The sequence below is a fragment of the Chamaea fasciata genome, unplaced genomic scaffold (assembly GCF_029207755.1).
Source record: "Chamaea fasciata isolate MVZ Bird 193981 ecotype frontalis unplaced genomic scaffold, bChaFas1.0.hap1 SCAF_3, whole genome shotgun sequence".
In the NCBI taxonomy this organism is placed as follows: Eukaryota; Metazoa; Chordata; class Aves; order Passeriformes; family Sylviidae; genus Chamaea; species Chamaea fasciata.
Window position 1 is genome coordinate 108,266,693 of NW_027094088.1, and position 16,368 is coordinate 108,283,060.

General features: G+C 40.9%; 1 long non-coding RNA gene across 4 annotated transcripts in view; it reads right to left on the reverse strand.

Moving 5' to 3' along the window:
- Positions 1 to 451: 451 nt before the first annotated feature.
- The window catches only part of LOC136287364 (uncharacterized), a 49,693-nt gene continuing 33,776 nt past the window's right edge, over positions 452 to 16,368 (reverse strand). Inside the window, exons 2-7 of one of the 4 annotated variants that reach the window (XR_010720143.1) lie at positions 13,545 to 13,642; positions 11,675 to 11,807; positions 6,381 to 6,619; positions 6,096 to 6,255; positions 1,447 to 3,447; positions 452 to 761 (exon numbers count right to left, since the gene is read on the reverse strand). This is a non-coding gene — a long non-coding RNA (uncharacterized lncRNA). Of the gene's footprint in view, positions 3,448 to 6,095; positions 6,256 to 6,380; positions 6,620 to 6,890; positions 7,078 to 11,674; positions 11,808 to 13,544; positions 13,643 to 16,368 lie in introns of those variants that run through there. The other 3 variants (XR_010720145.1, XR_010720142.1, XR_010720144.1) reach the window with 3 other exon arrangements.

Here is a 16,368-nt window from a genome sequence, read left to right on the forward strand (position 1 = left end):
AAAGGAGGAAAAAAGCAAACTGTGCTTTTCTTTGGCTTTTTTTTTTTTTATCTTCTCTAATAAATAACCATCTACCTCCTTCCTTTCTAGGTACATTTGGCATTTTGCATTTGTATTATGTCCCTTTTGGCAGCCTCTGTTTGGGATTTCCTTATATTAACATTTAGCACAAAGGAATCTCATCTTCAGGGTCCAATGGGCTAATGGTTTCCTTCGGCATCTGAATAAATCAGCAGCCGTGGCCTTCAGCCATTTTGTCTTTCCAAAATAAAAGTAAGGGGAAGCTGCTTGTTGTTGTAACAGTTCTCACAGATGCTCTGCGAGCAGGATACAAAGCCTTTTTTCTGCAGAGATGACTTCACACAAAACATACAGCATTAGCACTCACTCCATCAGTAATAGCAATGTAGCCCAACTTGAAGTGATCAGAAGATACAAAGTTTGCTCAAAAGTCAGTGAGTTTTATTAAAACATTTGATACATAAATACTGGTATCACAGTAAATGCACACATGTTATGTATGTGCCTGCATTTTTGTGCCACAGGCAGGATGATGGTATCAGCTGAAAGTGCTTTTTCATTCAAAGACACTCACTGATACCTGTACAGCCCCTTTGTGCTGGAACTGTGATTGCCAACAGCAGCTGAGGAACTGAAACACAGCACCTGGAATGTGTCACTCGTTGACACTCATCTTCTCCTTCTGGCTCTCTCACTCTTGCTCATCTGATGGTTGTGCTCAGTCAGTTCAGTTTTGACACCTGGCAGGAAAATTTAAAGCAGGGAACTGTTAGTCTTTAGAGCAGTGTGGACTTGTAGTTGAACTATGTCTGACTGGAATTTTTAAAATTCCAAGTAAAACCAATCTATCACCAAAAGGCTGGATTAGGTGCAGAACTTCTGCACAAGCTACTTGCAGTCAGGGAACTATTTTGGGTGTGATTGTCTTGGGGGTGCGTTTTGTGGTTTTGTTGTGGATTGTTTTTTAATGGAAGTACAGCAAAGACACACCCTGGAGGCTCCAGGACACAAAGACACAGTTTTCTCTCCGGAGCATTTAGGAGAAAGGGATGTGAAGTTAATGTAAGTTTACATTTTTCTGTATTGATTTGCCTAAGCTGACAATGCCTTGAGCAGGGTGCTCCCATCAATACCCCAGGCTTCCACAGAGGAGCAAAGACAAAGCAGTGCAAACACACTTCATGCCTTAAGCTCAGCACAAAGCCTCTTCTCTCTTCATCCTCCAACAATATCAGATTGTCATTAATTTTCTTGAAACTGGCAGCTTTTTTGTGAGTGCTGTTCAGCCGCTTTTGAGTTTATAAATAGCATTCCCAAAGGGCAGTCATTCTGTTCGTCTGTGGAATTGCCAGAGTTGACCAAATACCCACTGTTAGAAAATTCTATAATAAAACACTATTTCCCCTGACAATAACACACACTCACCTTCAGTTATACCAGCTGAACTCCATGAGCTTCTAGAGTCAGTAGATGGTTCAGTGAGGTGTATAATTATTTCCAGCAAGCTATTAAATTTTACAAAATAATGTTTCCTGCATTTTTGGTTCAGAAACTTATTATGTAAATAGCAACTGACAAAACCATTAGGCATTACTACAAGTAAAAAACATTGCCCAGTGATAGAAAGGACACACATTTCTTCCTGCTTGGCCTCAGAAAAATAAAATCCTTTAGATTTTGTTTCTGTTGTCAAAAAACGTCAGGATTATGATTGGATCTATTAAATATAAAATATTTTCAATTAGAAGTGTAAACTCTCCTCTTAGTAAGGTACTTGCGACTGTGTAGAAGGGCCCCTTGGCAGCACTTCGAAGGCTTTCACTGATTATTTTTTGTTGTTGTTGTGCAGAGTAAGAACTTCGATGTTTATCTACATTCCTGCAGGCTTGTATATCCTCTCCCTCGGGGCACTGATGCCTGCTGCCAAGAGTACACATCAGGTTTTCTAGAGAGGCAGCAAACTGAGCCAAACAACAGACTGAGCACTTCAGAAGCACCTGATTGCCTTATATTTTCCCTCCTAAGAAGTTAAAATATTGGGGATTATTAATTTTTCCACAAAAGCAGCAGAATATGAACTTTCTGTTTCAACTCATTGGCTCCAACTGTAAATTTTGACTCTGTATTCCCACTTTAACTGTTATCAAAATCTCAGCCTGAAGGAGGAAAAGCAGGTCCTGTTCTGCTTTCAGAGCCAATGAAGTTAGAGATGCAAACAGAAGATTGGATTTACGGCCTGACAAGTAAAATGTTTCTGAATTCCCATTCTGAGTGGGATGGTGAACTGAGATTATTACTGCTTCTCCTGATAAATGTGCAAAGAACTGCAAGGGGGTTTTGTGTGTAGAGGAAAACACCACAAAGAAATTAATACGGAATAGTTTGTTGCATTTTTGGACTTGCATTTGCCCAGGGGAAAGTGCAGAGGGGGATTTGTGACAGAGAAGGGGAATGTGCTCCAGCATGTCCCTGAGTTGCCAAAAGTGTATCATCAAAGGTATTTGCAAACCTGAGTGGTTTTTTCTAAGAAAGCAACACTTAACTAACTCATCAGCTGATTTTTGAGTTGGTTGCTCACAAATTTGGGCATGGGTAACACATACTTATCCTACCAAAAGTTGAATTCTTTAACTGGCACTCTCCCAAAAACACCCACTCAGAGAACAGTTTGCAGACACGATGTTTACTATTCTTTTTCACTTCTCCATCTGTGTTATTTCCAGCCCAGTCTGGAAAATCAGAATCTCTTCTTCTGTCTAATTTGTCCTTATGCCTTGGCCCTTCACATCAAATTCTTTCTTTTTCAGAAATTCATACTAATAATTTTTCCAGAGCTCCTGCTGTACTCAGGAACTACCAGTCTCCATTGATTACCTTTTGTCACAAAGGAGAGGGAGAACAATAGTTTTCTTTAAACACACTGGTCTGCTAAAAGATCATATATTTTCAGAGTGAGCTCCTAGAAGATATTGGTCTGATATAAGGGCAGAGAGCAACACAGGATTGAAGGGAGGAAATTTCCTGTTTCAGCCATTTTTTCCACTATAGAATCAGAGCTCTACCATATGAAATCAGAATTCCAAAACTTATTCTTGTTCCAATTTGTAATTTGAGCAATTTGTGCCATGAATATTCTAAAAGCCACTTGCTTCTGGGGAAAGAAAAATGGTTTAAACATTCCATGTTTTTTGTCTCATGACATGTTGATAAAGACCAGATTTATGGAGTTTAGTTCTTTTAAAACAGTTCTCTGACATCCCAGGTGACTTCTCTTTGATGCCTTTTCTTCTCAATGAGCAAAAAATCCAAGTGTCATTGACTGGAATATTCTTTTGGATTTTAAGATAAACAGTGAGGAGAGGCTCATTTCATCTGCTTTTAGGTGAATGTTTCAGCTACTCTGATGATGCAGATTCACTTCACAATCTGTGGAAAGGAAGAAGCAGACACTGATGGGAAACAGTTCATCAGATCATGAAAGAAGTGCCTGAGTGATAAAAACCCTGGAGAGGTGCCAGGGAAAACACACAACCACCTTAGGCTTTGATGACTAAAATTTGATAAAGCAAATGCCATAATACAAATTCCTTTTGCAGCATCTCTGTGTTAGTTTTGCCTTTAAGTTCTGCTAAACCTCTGTTTTCCTTGCAAACAAAATCAACAGTGCAGTTTGGACAATCCAGAATTAGATTTAGTTCATGACTAAAGCTTACAAGCAGCACTGCTCAGAATCAATAGACACAAAATGGTGGTGGATGTGCTTAGACTGGAAACTGGAAAAGAGATATTATGGCAGAGCACTGCCATGATATTCTGGAAGAACATTTGTACAGGAGTTTGGAGAGAAGTGACATTAATTGTTCTCAGGATGAAGGTTGTTCCTTTTATGTAATGGATTATTATTCAGTGATTTGCTTTAGTAGCAGGAAAAAGGACTTGGTTCCATTATTCCCTAAGTTCATGTATTAACATACACACATATAGAACGTATGTTTGTATGTGTGCATGTGCTGTATGTATACAGCTATTTATTCATCTTTTAGAAGTCTTGGGCTCAAGGGTCAAGTTTTTACCAATCCATGGAAAACAAAAGGCACAGGCATCTGTGTATATTTATAGGCTGACACAAGGTTTTTCATGGTTTTCACTATTCCCATTTTCCCTTTGACATCCAAACATCCAGGAGTAACTCCAATACAGCCCACAGGTGCCAGAGCAAGTTTAGCAGTGCCAAAACTGAGTCCTGGTGACAGCAGTCATGGTAAAGATCTCAGTGAGCTGGGCAGCCTGCAGTCTGAGGTCATAGCATGGAAGGATGGAATTGTTTAGGTTGGAAAAGACCACTGAAATCATCAAGTCCAACCCTTCACCCAGCACTGCCAAGTTCACACAACCACTAAATCATGTCTGCAAGGGCCGCACTCACTCATCTTTAAATATCCCCAGGGATGGTGACACAACCCCTCCCCTGGGCAGCCTGTTCCAATGCTTGACAACCTTTCTGGGAAGAATTTTTTTCATAATATCCAATCTAAACCTCCCCAGTGCAGCATGAGGCTATTTCCTTTTGTCCTGTCACTTTTTACTTGAGAGGACAAAGCACACGTCACCTAGCTACAACCTCCTGTCAGGGAGATGTAGAAAGTGAGAAGGTCCCCCCTGAGCCTCCTTCTTTTCAGGCTGAACACCCCAAGCTTCCTCAGCTGCTCCTCATCAGACTGGGCTTATTAGTGGGTTGTCACCATCCCACTTTCCCTCTGTTTCTTTTTCCCAGGAAGGGCAGTCTTTAGATTGCCAGAAGGGCATCCTTAAAGGGGCAGGTAGAGGCACAGACGTGCAGTAATGACTACAACTCACTCCCGCTCTAAAAGAAAAAAAAAGAAAAAAGAAAAAAGAAAAAAGAAAAAAGAAAAAAGAAAAAAGAAAAAAGAAAAAAGAAAAAAAGAAGGCTTAAATCAAGAACTGAAATCTTCTCTCAGCTTTAGCTGTTGTCTCACAATTTTGAGTTACCACCCCAGCCCAGGTGTGCTGGAACAGGGCTGATTGACAGCTGCTGATTAACCCCTATGCTTGAGCAGCAGTGATAGGTGCCATACACAAGCCAGACACTTAAATTGTCTCCACTTGTGCAGGCTGTGGCCTAGAGTATCTGTTTCTGTGAGGCTACCAATCCAGCACCTGCCACAAGTGTCTAGTTCGGAGCAAGGGAACAAAGGGAAGTCCCAGTGACACATCTTCCAGGTGCAATCCCAAGGAAGTGTTGCAGGAGGAAAATAGAATGCCTCTTCTGCAATGAGTGAGTGGGTGTTATTAGGAGACACATAAAATATGCACAGGGTTGAATTTCACTCCTACCAAAGACAGGAAAGAGACACAAAATATGTCTTATTTTACTACATTCTGGAGTTTTGCTCTACAAGGTCCTTGAAGAAAGTCATAATGGGATGAATGTCATGGCAGTATCTGGTAACAGCATTGTAACTTCCATTGGAAAATGAGATGCATGTGATGTAGTAATCACATTCTCCATGGGCTGCATTTGCAGGGAGGGAGAAAAAAACAGGAGCCATTATGTCATTTTTACATGGTGACTTCTTTTCTTGGAAAATGAGAAGATCCTTATTCCTTCTACTTACTTATTTTTGTCAGTACAACAGCACTGCCCTGTACAGTCCGCAGTCTCCTATTTTTCTGCTGTGTCACCTTACATGTGTATTTGGGGGGTCTTCAACAGCTTAATCTCGCTATGCCCATACCATTTTTTTCCTTGTCCTCCTCACCTCCACATACACTATTAATTTTTGTTTAAATTCTGTATGCATTTTTATTTCTTTCTGTAAAACCGTTTACAAAAGAGTCGTTATCTAATCCAGAGATCTCTTCTGTGTATCTTGCCATTTGTAGGAAATGCTGATAATTTTTCTAATAAGCTTCAGGATGATACTTGTCTTTGAAGCGGCAGCTATTCACCTGTTGCCTTAAAAACCCTCTCAAGTCATTCCCCAAAGAGGTTATAACAGTCGCAAATGTGTTATAACTGCCTGTATTTTTGACTGTCTAATTTTATAAGTTACCTGGTTTTCATAAAGTAACCTCTACACAGTTTTCAGACAGTCTGCACGTGGGACCACAGCTTCATCCAAGCTGCAGTGGGGCAATGCCAGAGCAGAAGAGTAGAAAGTCCGTGGTCTGAGAAGGCAAAGGAGCTCCAGGCACAGATGCAAACCAGAGAAGCTGAAAAGACAGGGTCAGAGGGAGGAAAAGGCTGTTAAGGAGTTGTAGCTCACACAGCAAACACAGACCTGGGAAACAAAGGCCTTCTCCAGGAAATGAGCACAAGTGTTGGAGAGGAAACTTACCTCACATAAAGGCTTTGTATCAGCTAGATCTGAGCTGAACCTTGGAGACAAAAGCCTGAGGTCTAAAGAAGGGAACTCCACTCAGAAAGCTCTAAAAGGATGGCAACCTGGAAAGAGGGAGCAAACAGCTGGAGTCTGGAAGCAGGGAAGGCACCTAGGGAAATGGATTCATTTGTGTTTGAGGATGCCATCTGGAAGATGTTGGATTTTCATTTAAGTTCTTCATATTTGGAGAATTTCTGTTAAAAAAAGTAAAGAAAGTTAAAAGACATGAGAAAGGGGAGGAAATTGCACAATTAGTATAACACAAGAAAAACCTGAGCCAATTCACCAAGCCAAAACAAGCCTGGAGTGACTGGTCTGATCTTTCACAGCTTGTAGCTTTAGGTCATGAAAGTAAATATTAAAGAGAGAGAAGGAATCATAGTAAGGAGGGTCTTAGGGGGAAATTGGGTCTTGGGGTAGAAATGATTGAAGAGGAGGAATAATGGTCAAAAAGGGACTGCTTACTAGAGGAGCCAGAAGAGAGAAGGAGCTCGGGTTGGCTGAAGGGTTGTTCAGAATTGAGTCATCAGCGGTTTTTTTATTCTGGGAGGAGAGACAGGGCTCAGAGTCTGCCCAGTGGGGTGTTAGTACTGGAGACACAAACCCTGAAATTACAGAAGGAGACTTCAAATCGTTTTATTCATTGCTTAACTTTGGGGGATGTGCTCCTGGTCATTACCTACTATTTTTTTTATCTTCTCCACCTTTAACAAGTTGCTGACATTTTAAACACCGTGATTCATTAGTGTGATGGGAAAAGAAATTTTCTCAGGTGTCTGGGCTGGGGCTCAAACCAATCTTCACAACAGTCCTTCACAGATAATCAAAGCCAGCCCTTATGGCTGCCATCCAGGGCCCTCCAGAAATATTATAGAAAAGCTGAGAGCACTTTTATGGTTTACTTGGCTGTTGGAGAAAGGCTGCAGCTGCATTAAGCACTGTGAAACACCTGTCCCCAAAAAACCTGCTCCCGAAAGTCCAAAATTTGGGAAATTACACCGGCCACAGTTCTGCCCAGGATAAAACTTTATTCCAAGAAGTCCAAGAAAACAGTGCTAATCCAGCCCAGGCAGAGAATCAGAAGGACTTAATGGAAGAAGAGGAATCCAGCAACAGGCAGATTTTAGAAAAACAGAGTTTAGCCCAATAGGATCTGAAGGCTGCAGGTTACTTCTTCAAAATATAAACCAAAGCTTCTGAGTACAGTTTTTGCAAAGCATAGTCAGCCTATGATAGTTTATTGTTTTTCTGAGAAAGCTTCTTTGTGACCTTGTTTTTTTTCTACAGCAGATATTTATAGAAATTGTAGTCATAAAGTTGCTAAAAGCACTTCCTGTAAATTACATAACAGTCTGTCTCCCTTCCAGTATCACAAGGACCTGTTCACAAGCTTCCCAATACTTTTGAGACCTTTTTTTTACAGAATAGAAGAGCTCTCTGTCTGTTACCATACACTATCCATGTGCTCAAGGAAAACGCCCTAGGAGACAGTCACAGGCAGAGAGTAGCTGGAGTAGTAACTGCAAATGGTTCAATTGTCAGTGGTGGTTTTATTGTTGGGGTTTTCAGATCTTTAGAATGTTTTCTTGAGCTGCTTTTTTTTCTGAAAAAGAAGCTTATTTATTCAGATTCACCAGCATACTTTATATTGCTCATTTTCCCTGGACAAAAATGTCTGTGATTGTAGCCTCTCTTTAATATCCGTCAAAATATTGTGTGCTTCCAGCTCACTCAGTATTTTCACAGTCAAGTAGCTATGCACCTTCTGTTTAGATCTGGGCTATGTTCACCTTTATGGGTGAGAAGACCCTGGCATATTCCCAGCAAAATTAGACCGTTTGGAATACAGAACATTCTGAAATAAACCTAAAGTGCCTGGGTTAATTCTATATCCAACTGAGCATAAAATGGTTGATTGCAGTGTTCAAGAGGAAAACATGAGATTAAAGAATTGATCTAATCTGCATTGTAGTTTGTTAGAAAACATCATGTATTTTAGTGGGCCTAAACATGGAGTTCAAAGTAAAATGAGATCCAAGCAAAAGGTTTAAAAATGTGGAGAGCACAGTTGCATAGTAAACAATCCCATGAGCTCATGCTGTGCCTTTTCTTTGCCTGCCTTTGATGTTGGAGCTCCCATTTTAATTGTACAGACTTGGTCCTGCTGCTTGTGAATTTGATGGGAAGATCTCTCATCAACTTTGATTGTGCAAAAAAATGACTTTCGATTCTTACAAGGCTTTTTGGGACAATGAAGCAGTTTTGTACTTCCACTGTGTGATGGAATCCTAAACTCCCCCGTGTAGGAAGGAAACAGAATCAGGGCTGTGTTGCATTGGCTTTATGCTCCCAGGGACAGGAGTTGCACCTCTGTTTTTCATCTGTTGTTCTTTTTCCTCTCTTCACCAATATGCCAAAAGGAGACAAGCGATGGAACAGAAAGGATCAGTGGGGGTACAAGGGGAAGCAGCAAAGGAAGGATGGGGGTAGAGGGCTGTACTGAGTTGAAATAGCACCATAACATCTTAGAGAGGTTTAGCTTGTAAGGGAGCTTTGAAGTCCTTGATCCCCTCAATGAGCAGGGACATCCTGAACTACACCAGGTCCCTGAAAGCCCCATTCAGCCTGACCTTGAATGTGTCATGGGGGTGGCAGAGAGGAGGTGGCTCTGATGCTTCCCACACTGTACTGGTGTTGTAGCTCATTATTTTTGAGGGGAAATGGGATACCACTTCCCAAAATTCAATGTCACCTATTGCAGATATAATACTGCCTCCTTCCTCTCAAAGGTGTGTTAACAGTTCTTAAGCAGAGAGCTGTGAACACAAGATGTGAGATACACTGCCTACATTTCCTAATTGCTAGAGAAGGATTTTGACAGCAAGCTTCCCCCCAGGAAAGGAAAGAAAAATAACACAGAAAAAATTAGAAATAACTTAACTTGTCCAGCTTGCATCTTCCTCAGCTCCCTTATATTCAGAAAAGAACAACTTCCCTTGAATTTGACTCTGTCTGTGACTCAAACTCCTGCCAATGGTCACTTCCAAAGGTGGTCTCCACTAAAGGAGTAATCCCTGACATGGCAATTAGTAAGTGAGGTGAAAAAATGTCTGAGGCTACTCTCAAGAGCAGACTAATGGAGATTGGTCCTAATCTGTACAGATTGTTTTAGATTAAGGTTTATGGTGCTGTAGAAAGGATTTAGAAAGTGCCAATGGAGGCCAAAATGCCCCAGCCTTGCTCCTGGCTACTGCCATCCTTTTCTCAGAGGAGACAGGAAGCAATGGACCCCAACAAGGAGCCCAGGGAAGTGTAAAATGTCTTGAGCAGGAGGTGCAGGCACCAGGGAATGAGAAGCACTCAGAGGGAGGGGAGCAGGGGGGCTTCGAGCATTACACAGCTCATTATGACTTCCACAACGTCTGGCAGTATAACACGCTTCTAATTGAATTTGGAATTGAGGTGATTTCCCAACACATTGTTTTGCTCTTGAAGCCTCTCCCTCAATTCCCCTTTTGCTAATTTATTAACAAATTAGGGTGTTTGCTGTAGCAGATGAAGCAACTTGCATTCACAACTGCACAACACCGGTTTAAAAATAGGAACAAGAAATGTAATAGCTCAAATACAGGGTGTCTACTTGGAGAGTAAACATGTCTTCAGTGTTAGCTCAGCTTTTAAAACAAACTCAGTAATTGCTTCCAGAGGTAAAATATTTGCAAGCTGTTATTACAGCACACATTCATTAAAGAGTAGGAAACACAGTTGTCTCTTTGGAGCAGGCAGACAGGAACAGAGAAAGCTGTGCTCCATAATTAATCTTCAAGAGCTGTCAGGTACCTGTACCTCTGACAACTCAACATTAAAACCTTATCAGTGGAGCATTCATCCATGCTGCTGTTTCCCAAGCCAGCAAAAGAGGTTGTGAATTTGTTAATTAATTTCTGGGAAACACCATGGGTCTGTCTTTGAAAGCAAATAGCCCAGGGAGATGTAAAATGTCTTGAGCAGAGGATATAAACCTGCAAGTGATGTTGGTGTTTGAATATTGAGTATTCTTCAAAAGCAGTGGAAGGGGAGGGACCGTGCCGGCTAGTTCATGTCCTTACACAGAGATGTGTTTTTTCTTGCAAGTGCTGTTTCATATCAGAGCCTCTGATCCTGCAGCTGCCAAAATTGACAGCCAGCTTCTTTGTACCAGGAGGGGTTGGACTGGGGACTGTCAGGAGATAACAGAGGCAGCACTTTGCTTTCTAGAGATTTCTTTAGGGTTATGCAATAGAACATATTGCTGGCCTTTGTTGTTCACAGAAACATCCCTCACAGACAGCAGCGCTTCCGATCATGGGTTTAGTTCGACTTCTCCTGTCCTTGACATAATTTGGAACAATTTTGCACTAAAAATAACCAGGCAGGAAAAAATAACCAAAACAAAGAACTCAAGCAAAACGTGAATCTACATTGTTTCCCTCTCAAGGGATAATAATATGGTGATATGGCAGCAGGCCACTGCAATAATTGTCCCGTATCTACACTGCACACATGCTGCATCAGAATGGCACATTTCTGTACACAGGAGCACAACCTAAAATTAACTCTCAGGGGCTCCATACCATAGCAAGCTCAGTTAAAATTCTGATGCTTAAAAATTGAAGAGCCTCACAGGCACTGAGGACATTGAAGCACACAGCCTGCTTTGGAACTCCTAGCATTCGGAGTGAGAACGTGGTACATGTAAATCCCAGGGTTACTCACACGTTTTACAGTAAACACTGGTCTGGATTAAACCTCTCCGGACTTAGATTTGGCAAAAGGCTACTTAGAATTTAGAAACTGGGCAACCCTCAGCAGGCCTGATTCACTCCAGTTGTGTAACATACACAGCAATGTTGTGATCCCACATACACGGCCAGGGGCAATGCCTACCTTTTGTAGGAACCCTGCTGCTCAGATCTCTTGCCCAGGAAGAAGACTTCATATTGCAGCTGCAGTTTTTCCTGAAATGCTTTGAATCCCCACTGTACTGCATTCTAATTAACAAGATTGCCTCAGCAAAGACTCCACCTCCATCTCTGTTAAGGGAAGGCCCCTATGGGCCCATAAATATCCATGGCATACAGCCCTTTTTCTGACTGGGAGAGTGTTTATTTGGGGCTGGAGCCCCTTAGGGAATTGCTGGATTTTTTTATGTGAATCTGTAAAGCCAAAATTTGGCAAAAACCAAAGAGAGACCTTCAGGAAGCTCCTACCTTTGTGAGCATCCTGCTTATGGACACCATCCCAATACTGGTCTGGAAACTTCCCCATTCAGCCCACAGAGAATTTGGGCTTTGTGAATTCTGCTCCTGAACTGTCTGTTGCTACCATCTGCCATGCAGGAACCTGCAGTGGAAAGGAAGCAAAGATCTTCAGATTTCCAGACTACTGCCCCTGTTTCTGCCATCTTCCACCCTCTTGTGCATGGGTTCAAAGAAAAAAGATCATAGGAAGATATTCTTTGACCAGGAGCAGCCCCATACGGTTACCCTGGTTCTCTTGCACTCTTTATTATTCAGAAGGAGCCTCTGTACAGAAGAATCCACGGGGATTATTTGGTTGATTGTGAAAGGTATTTGATTTGTCCTGCTACAGAGGAAGCTCAGTGACTCACTGTTTGAGGTATAACAATGATTTTTGCCAGATCGACTTCCCACAAAGGAGAGCATTTAGTGTAAACAAATCACTTACTGTGGAGCAGGACTGGTTTGCAGTGCAAGAGAGGACAGAATTTACTGCAGCAAATGCAAGCTGGAACACTTCAGTCACTTGGGACCTCAAAACATCAGTGCAAGTGTAATTTCTGTAATTTTATTATTCTGTCTCCCTTCAGAGTGTACAAGAAGACAATTCTTTTCCTCTTTTCAGGGGTCTTTTTGTGTTTAAAGGTTGTTAAAATCTTTTCCAGCTGCTCTCTTTTCTAGAAATGTCTAGAAGTTTCTACAAATGGATTAGTTAGCTATATCTTTTCTGAAGTGTTTTTCCCAAACGAAGGACATGTATTCCATCTGCAGCCTTGTCAAGACTGGCAAGGATATTTCAGCATCTTACTGGTGGAACCATGTCTACAAACCTGCCTTGACTTTTCTTGATTAAATGTTTCCTGCATCTTACAGACACTGTTCTGTTATTTTTTCAGAAAATGCAATCAGATTGATTAGTGATAATTCTGATGCACCTCCCTTCCTTCTTTTTTGAAAACAGTCACACTGATTGTTCTTCTCCAGTGCCCTGGAACCTCATCTCTCCTCACCACCTTCTCAGGGAGGATCATTAACATCTCATCCTCCTTACAACAGCTACTTAACCATTTTAAACAAACTTCCTTTTTTCAAGTGACTACTGAAGGAAAAAAGGCCTTAATCCTGTCACCCATTATTATTTCTCTTTTCCCATCACATGTTGGACTCACTAATCTTTCATATCTTTGGAGAATATTCTCATGTTATTTTTCATTCCATTTCCTTGTTGTATCTTATTCCGCTTTTCATTTTTGTCCCTACGGTTTTAGAAGTCATAGGAATTCCTCATGCCTAAACCCATTTGATTCAGGACTTCTGTCACACAGGGCAGTAGTTTTGCTTTTCTCTGACAGAATACAGTAAGCAAATACATTTAACTAAAATATCACAGATTATTTTGCAATGATATCTCTTCATTTTTATAAATAGGCATGCAAGAGAGGAACCATTTGACCACTGAAAGCACATCTTATTCTGTTTGAATACCTGAAGCCTAACTGTATGATTAAACAGCTGCTCTTGCAAAGGTTGGATAAACCCAAACTCAAATATTTTCTGAGTATTTTCTGAATATTTCCCACACTAGCCAGGAGACAGTATTTTGACAGTTCTGAAGTGTTTCCATAATATTGTTTTTCTCTGGTATTTCTTATTTCTACTGTTTAATTTTTTTTTTACTTAAACAGAATTGAGAGTTTTGACAGTAGTTTTTTGCAACATTTCCCTAAGCATGATTCAAAGCACAAACTGAGCCTGTTCCAAATGGAATGAAAATGTAGAAGTCCAGATGCTTGACTGCCTTTGTGAGCTGAGGGCAAAGCTTGAGCCACCTGGTATTTACCAGTTTTATTGCTGCACACTTCCCATCTTTAAAATCCTTTTCAGTCATTAACTGATCTCTCACAGCTCGACAATGCAGGTAAAATTCTTTCTTCCTCCCTGGCAGAAAGAGACAAAATGATACAGTGAGTTGAAGAGGCACAGAGGGAGTCCCCATCAGTGCCCCCATTGGAAACATGATTTAATTAATCTTTACATGATGGTAAAAAATGGCTGCATCTTCCTTTTTAGTCAATGAGTCATCCATCTCTTTCACATCTATATTGCACATATTTTTCCTCTTGCTTTTTTACAAAGAAATTCTACTTTTTTTATTTTTCCATCTGCTTGGTCTCTACTTTCCCTCTGAAAGCTGTGCTGCAGGCAAAAGGATACTGTGTCTTGCTCTGGGCTAATATGTGCGTTTGTTGGCAGACAATCAGGTAAAAAGCAAAGCACAGAGATTTGGCACCAGACAAAGTATGAATGTTTGGTTGTTTGGAAAATTTTTTTATTGTTTCTAGGGGATTTTTTTCCACATTTCTTCTTGGGAATGTTTCACTTAGGCTGCCCTTCAGTCCAGGGAGAGAATAGGAACCCATTATATAAAAGCCTGAGGTTTGATGTTACAGCTATTCACAGGAAAGTGGGACTTTCCTTTTATTGTTCACAACAAACATTTTCCTTCATGAGAAGCATAATAGAAAGGCAGGTCTGAAGTTAGGGGGGAAAAAGTGCTTTGCCCAACTTTAATCAGATATGAATTGCTTGTGAAGTTTTATAAGCAATATATTGTTTGAGCTAAAGAACACCAGCTGATACTTCCTTTCCTTTTTGGATGCATCATTACTAAATAAATATGGGAAAAGATAAAGTGTAAGTATTCTAATGTTTCACAAAAAACCCCAACCAAACAAACAAACAAAAAAAAAAACCAACCTAAAACCAGCAAAAAAACCTGTTAAAAATATCTAATAACTTGTGGTGCTTGGTCTCTGCATATGGTCTGTCTCTGCTTGGGGGTGAACTGCTCTGTTCCTGGGTCTGTAGCACCTCTGCGTGGGCTGAGCCAAGAAAAGTGATTCCTCATCTCTGCTTGCAGGATTCACTGCTAACCCGGGGTCATTTCCCACCTGCTTGGCAGCTCTGTCATGAAACATTTTAGAGGTGTCCATGCTAACCCTTTAACTGCCAGTTTTTCATCACCTGGAAGAAATGAATCCCTGTGCTTTTCAGAATCAAACATGACCCAGAACATAAAAATTTTAGCATTTTCCAAGCCTGAAGTTCTGTTAATCACAGGCAAAGTTTGATCCATTCCCACCATGCAGCCCCTCCTCGAATTCACCCCAGGGAAGAAGGAGTGTTTCCTCATGCTGACACTGAGAGCCTCCTGAGCCAGGGAAATGATGCAGAAGGAGCAGAACCTTGGGCTCCCCATGCCCAAACTCCATTCCCCAGCTTCTTCTCCCCTCGTGCTCTGAGGTGTCTGATGAGAGTAGCTGAGCTGTGCTCTCCAGCTGCAGCCACTCAGGGTGAGTCAGGAGCACAAAGCCAAAGTGTCTCTGGGACTGTCCCTCCTTGCTGGCAGAAGCCACAGTCCTACATGATGCTCATCCAGGGTGTGCAACGTTCAGAGTTTACAGGATTGCTGAGCTTCAGCTTTAGCAAGGGCTCTGCTCTGAGCAGTCTTTGAATTCTGAATCATTCAATCACCACTTGTGTAAAGCAGGTGTTCTCTATTTAATACAAGGTGTCTGTGCTCTCTTTCTCTGCATGCCCCATGTCTGCATAAGATGTTCATGAAGTACAGAGCAGTCTTTTCAGCAGATCTTGGGCTTTGTCTTCGTACCAGCTGGCTCTGAAATACACTGAAGTTTTATATGTTCTGTATTAATTCAGGGACAGGCCATGAATGGACATGTCTCTTTCAGAATAAACTGAGTTGTCAGCAAACAAAGGAAATAGCCTGTATGGGAAAGCTGCTAGAGGGGCAGAATAAAGCTGATCTAATTTAGGCAGATACAGAAAGGTGAGGTTTGGAGGTGTGAAGAGCCATGCTAGACCTATATTTCTGGAAAGCCAATCACTGGAGAACTTTTCTTCAGTTCTCTCTCATAAACTGGAGAAAAGTTCATGGGGAATTATACAACTCCTGCATGACATCCTGAAGAAAGCAGAACTAATAAAAGATGAATTGACTCTGTGTGACCACAGGAAAAAAAACTAGTCAGTGTTCACATTAAAGCAGCACTTCAGCCCCCTATGTTCCAGCAGGAGCTGTTGGCCAGTGTGTGTTTATGTTAATTTCAGCAGCACACTTGAAATCATGAGTTTGTTGTATAATGCAAAAGGAGAGACAATTATTTCAAGAAAGTAATTTTTTAAAAAATTTATAAAACCTTGTCTTAGTTTTTCCTCAGTGATCAAAATGAAATTTCACAAGATTCATTCCGCATATGAATTTTTTACCAAATATCTGTTTTTATCAAATATCTGCCATATTTTGCAAAAAGTCTGCATAGGTTGTTCTTCTGCCATTTATTGGATAGTCCTGTCATATAGAATAACACACTGATAAAATTCTTGGTTTAGTGATTAGATGATATTAAAAAAACCCCAGCTATTATTCATACCATCTGTATACGCCAGTGGTGCAGAAGGACCTGAGCTACATTGACAGCTGGTGGTAAAGTTTGCGTCATACATAGAAATTCATTTTTACAAGTTTATGGAATTTTGAAATCTTCTTTCTAACATTATATGTTCTGGTATAACAGAGTCAAGTAAAACTGGAAGCCAATGAACCTCAAAAGAACATTGAAAATATTATTCTTTAATTTTAA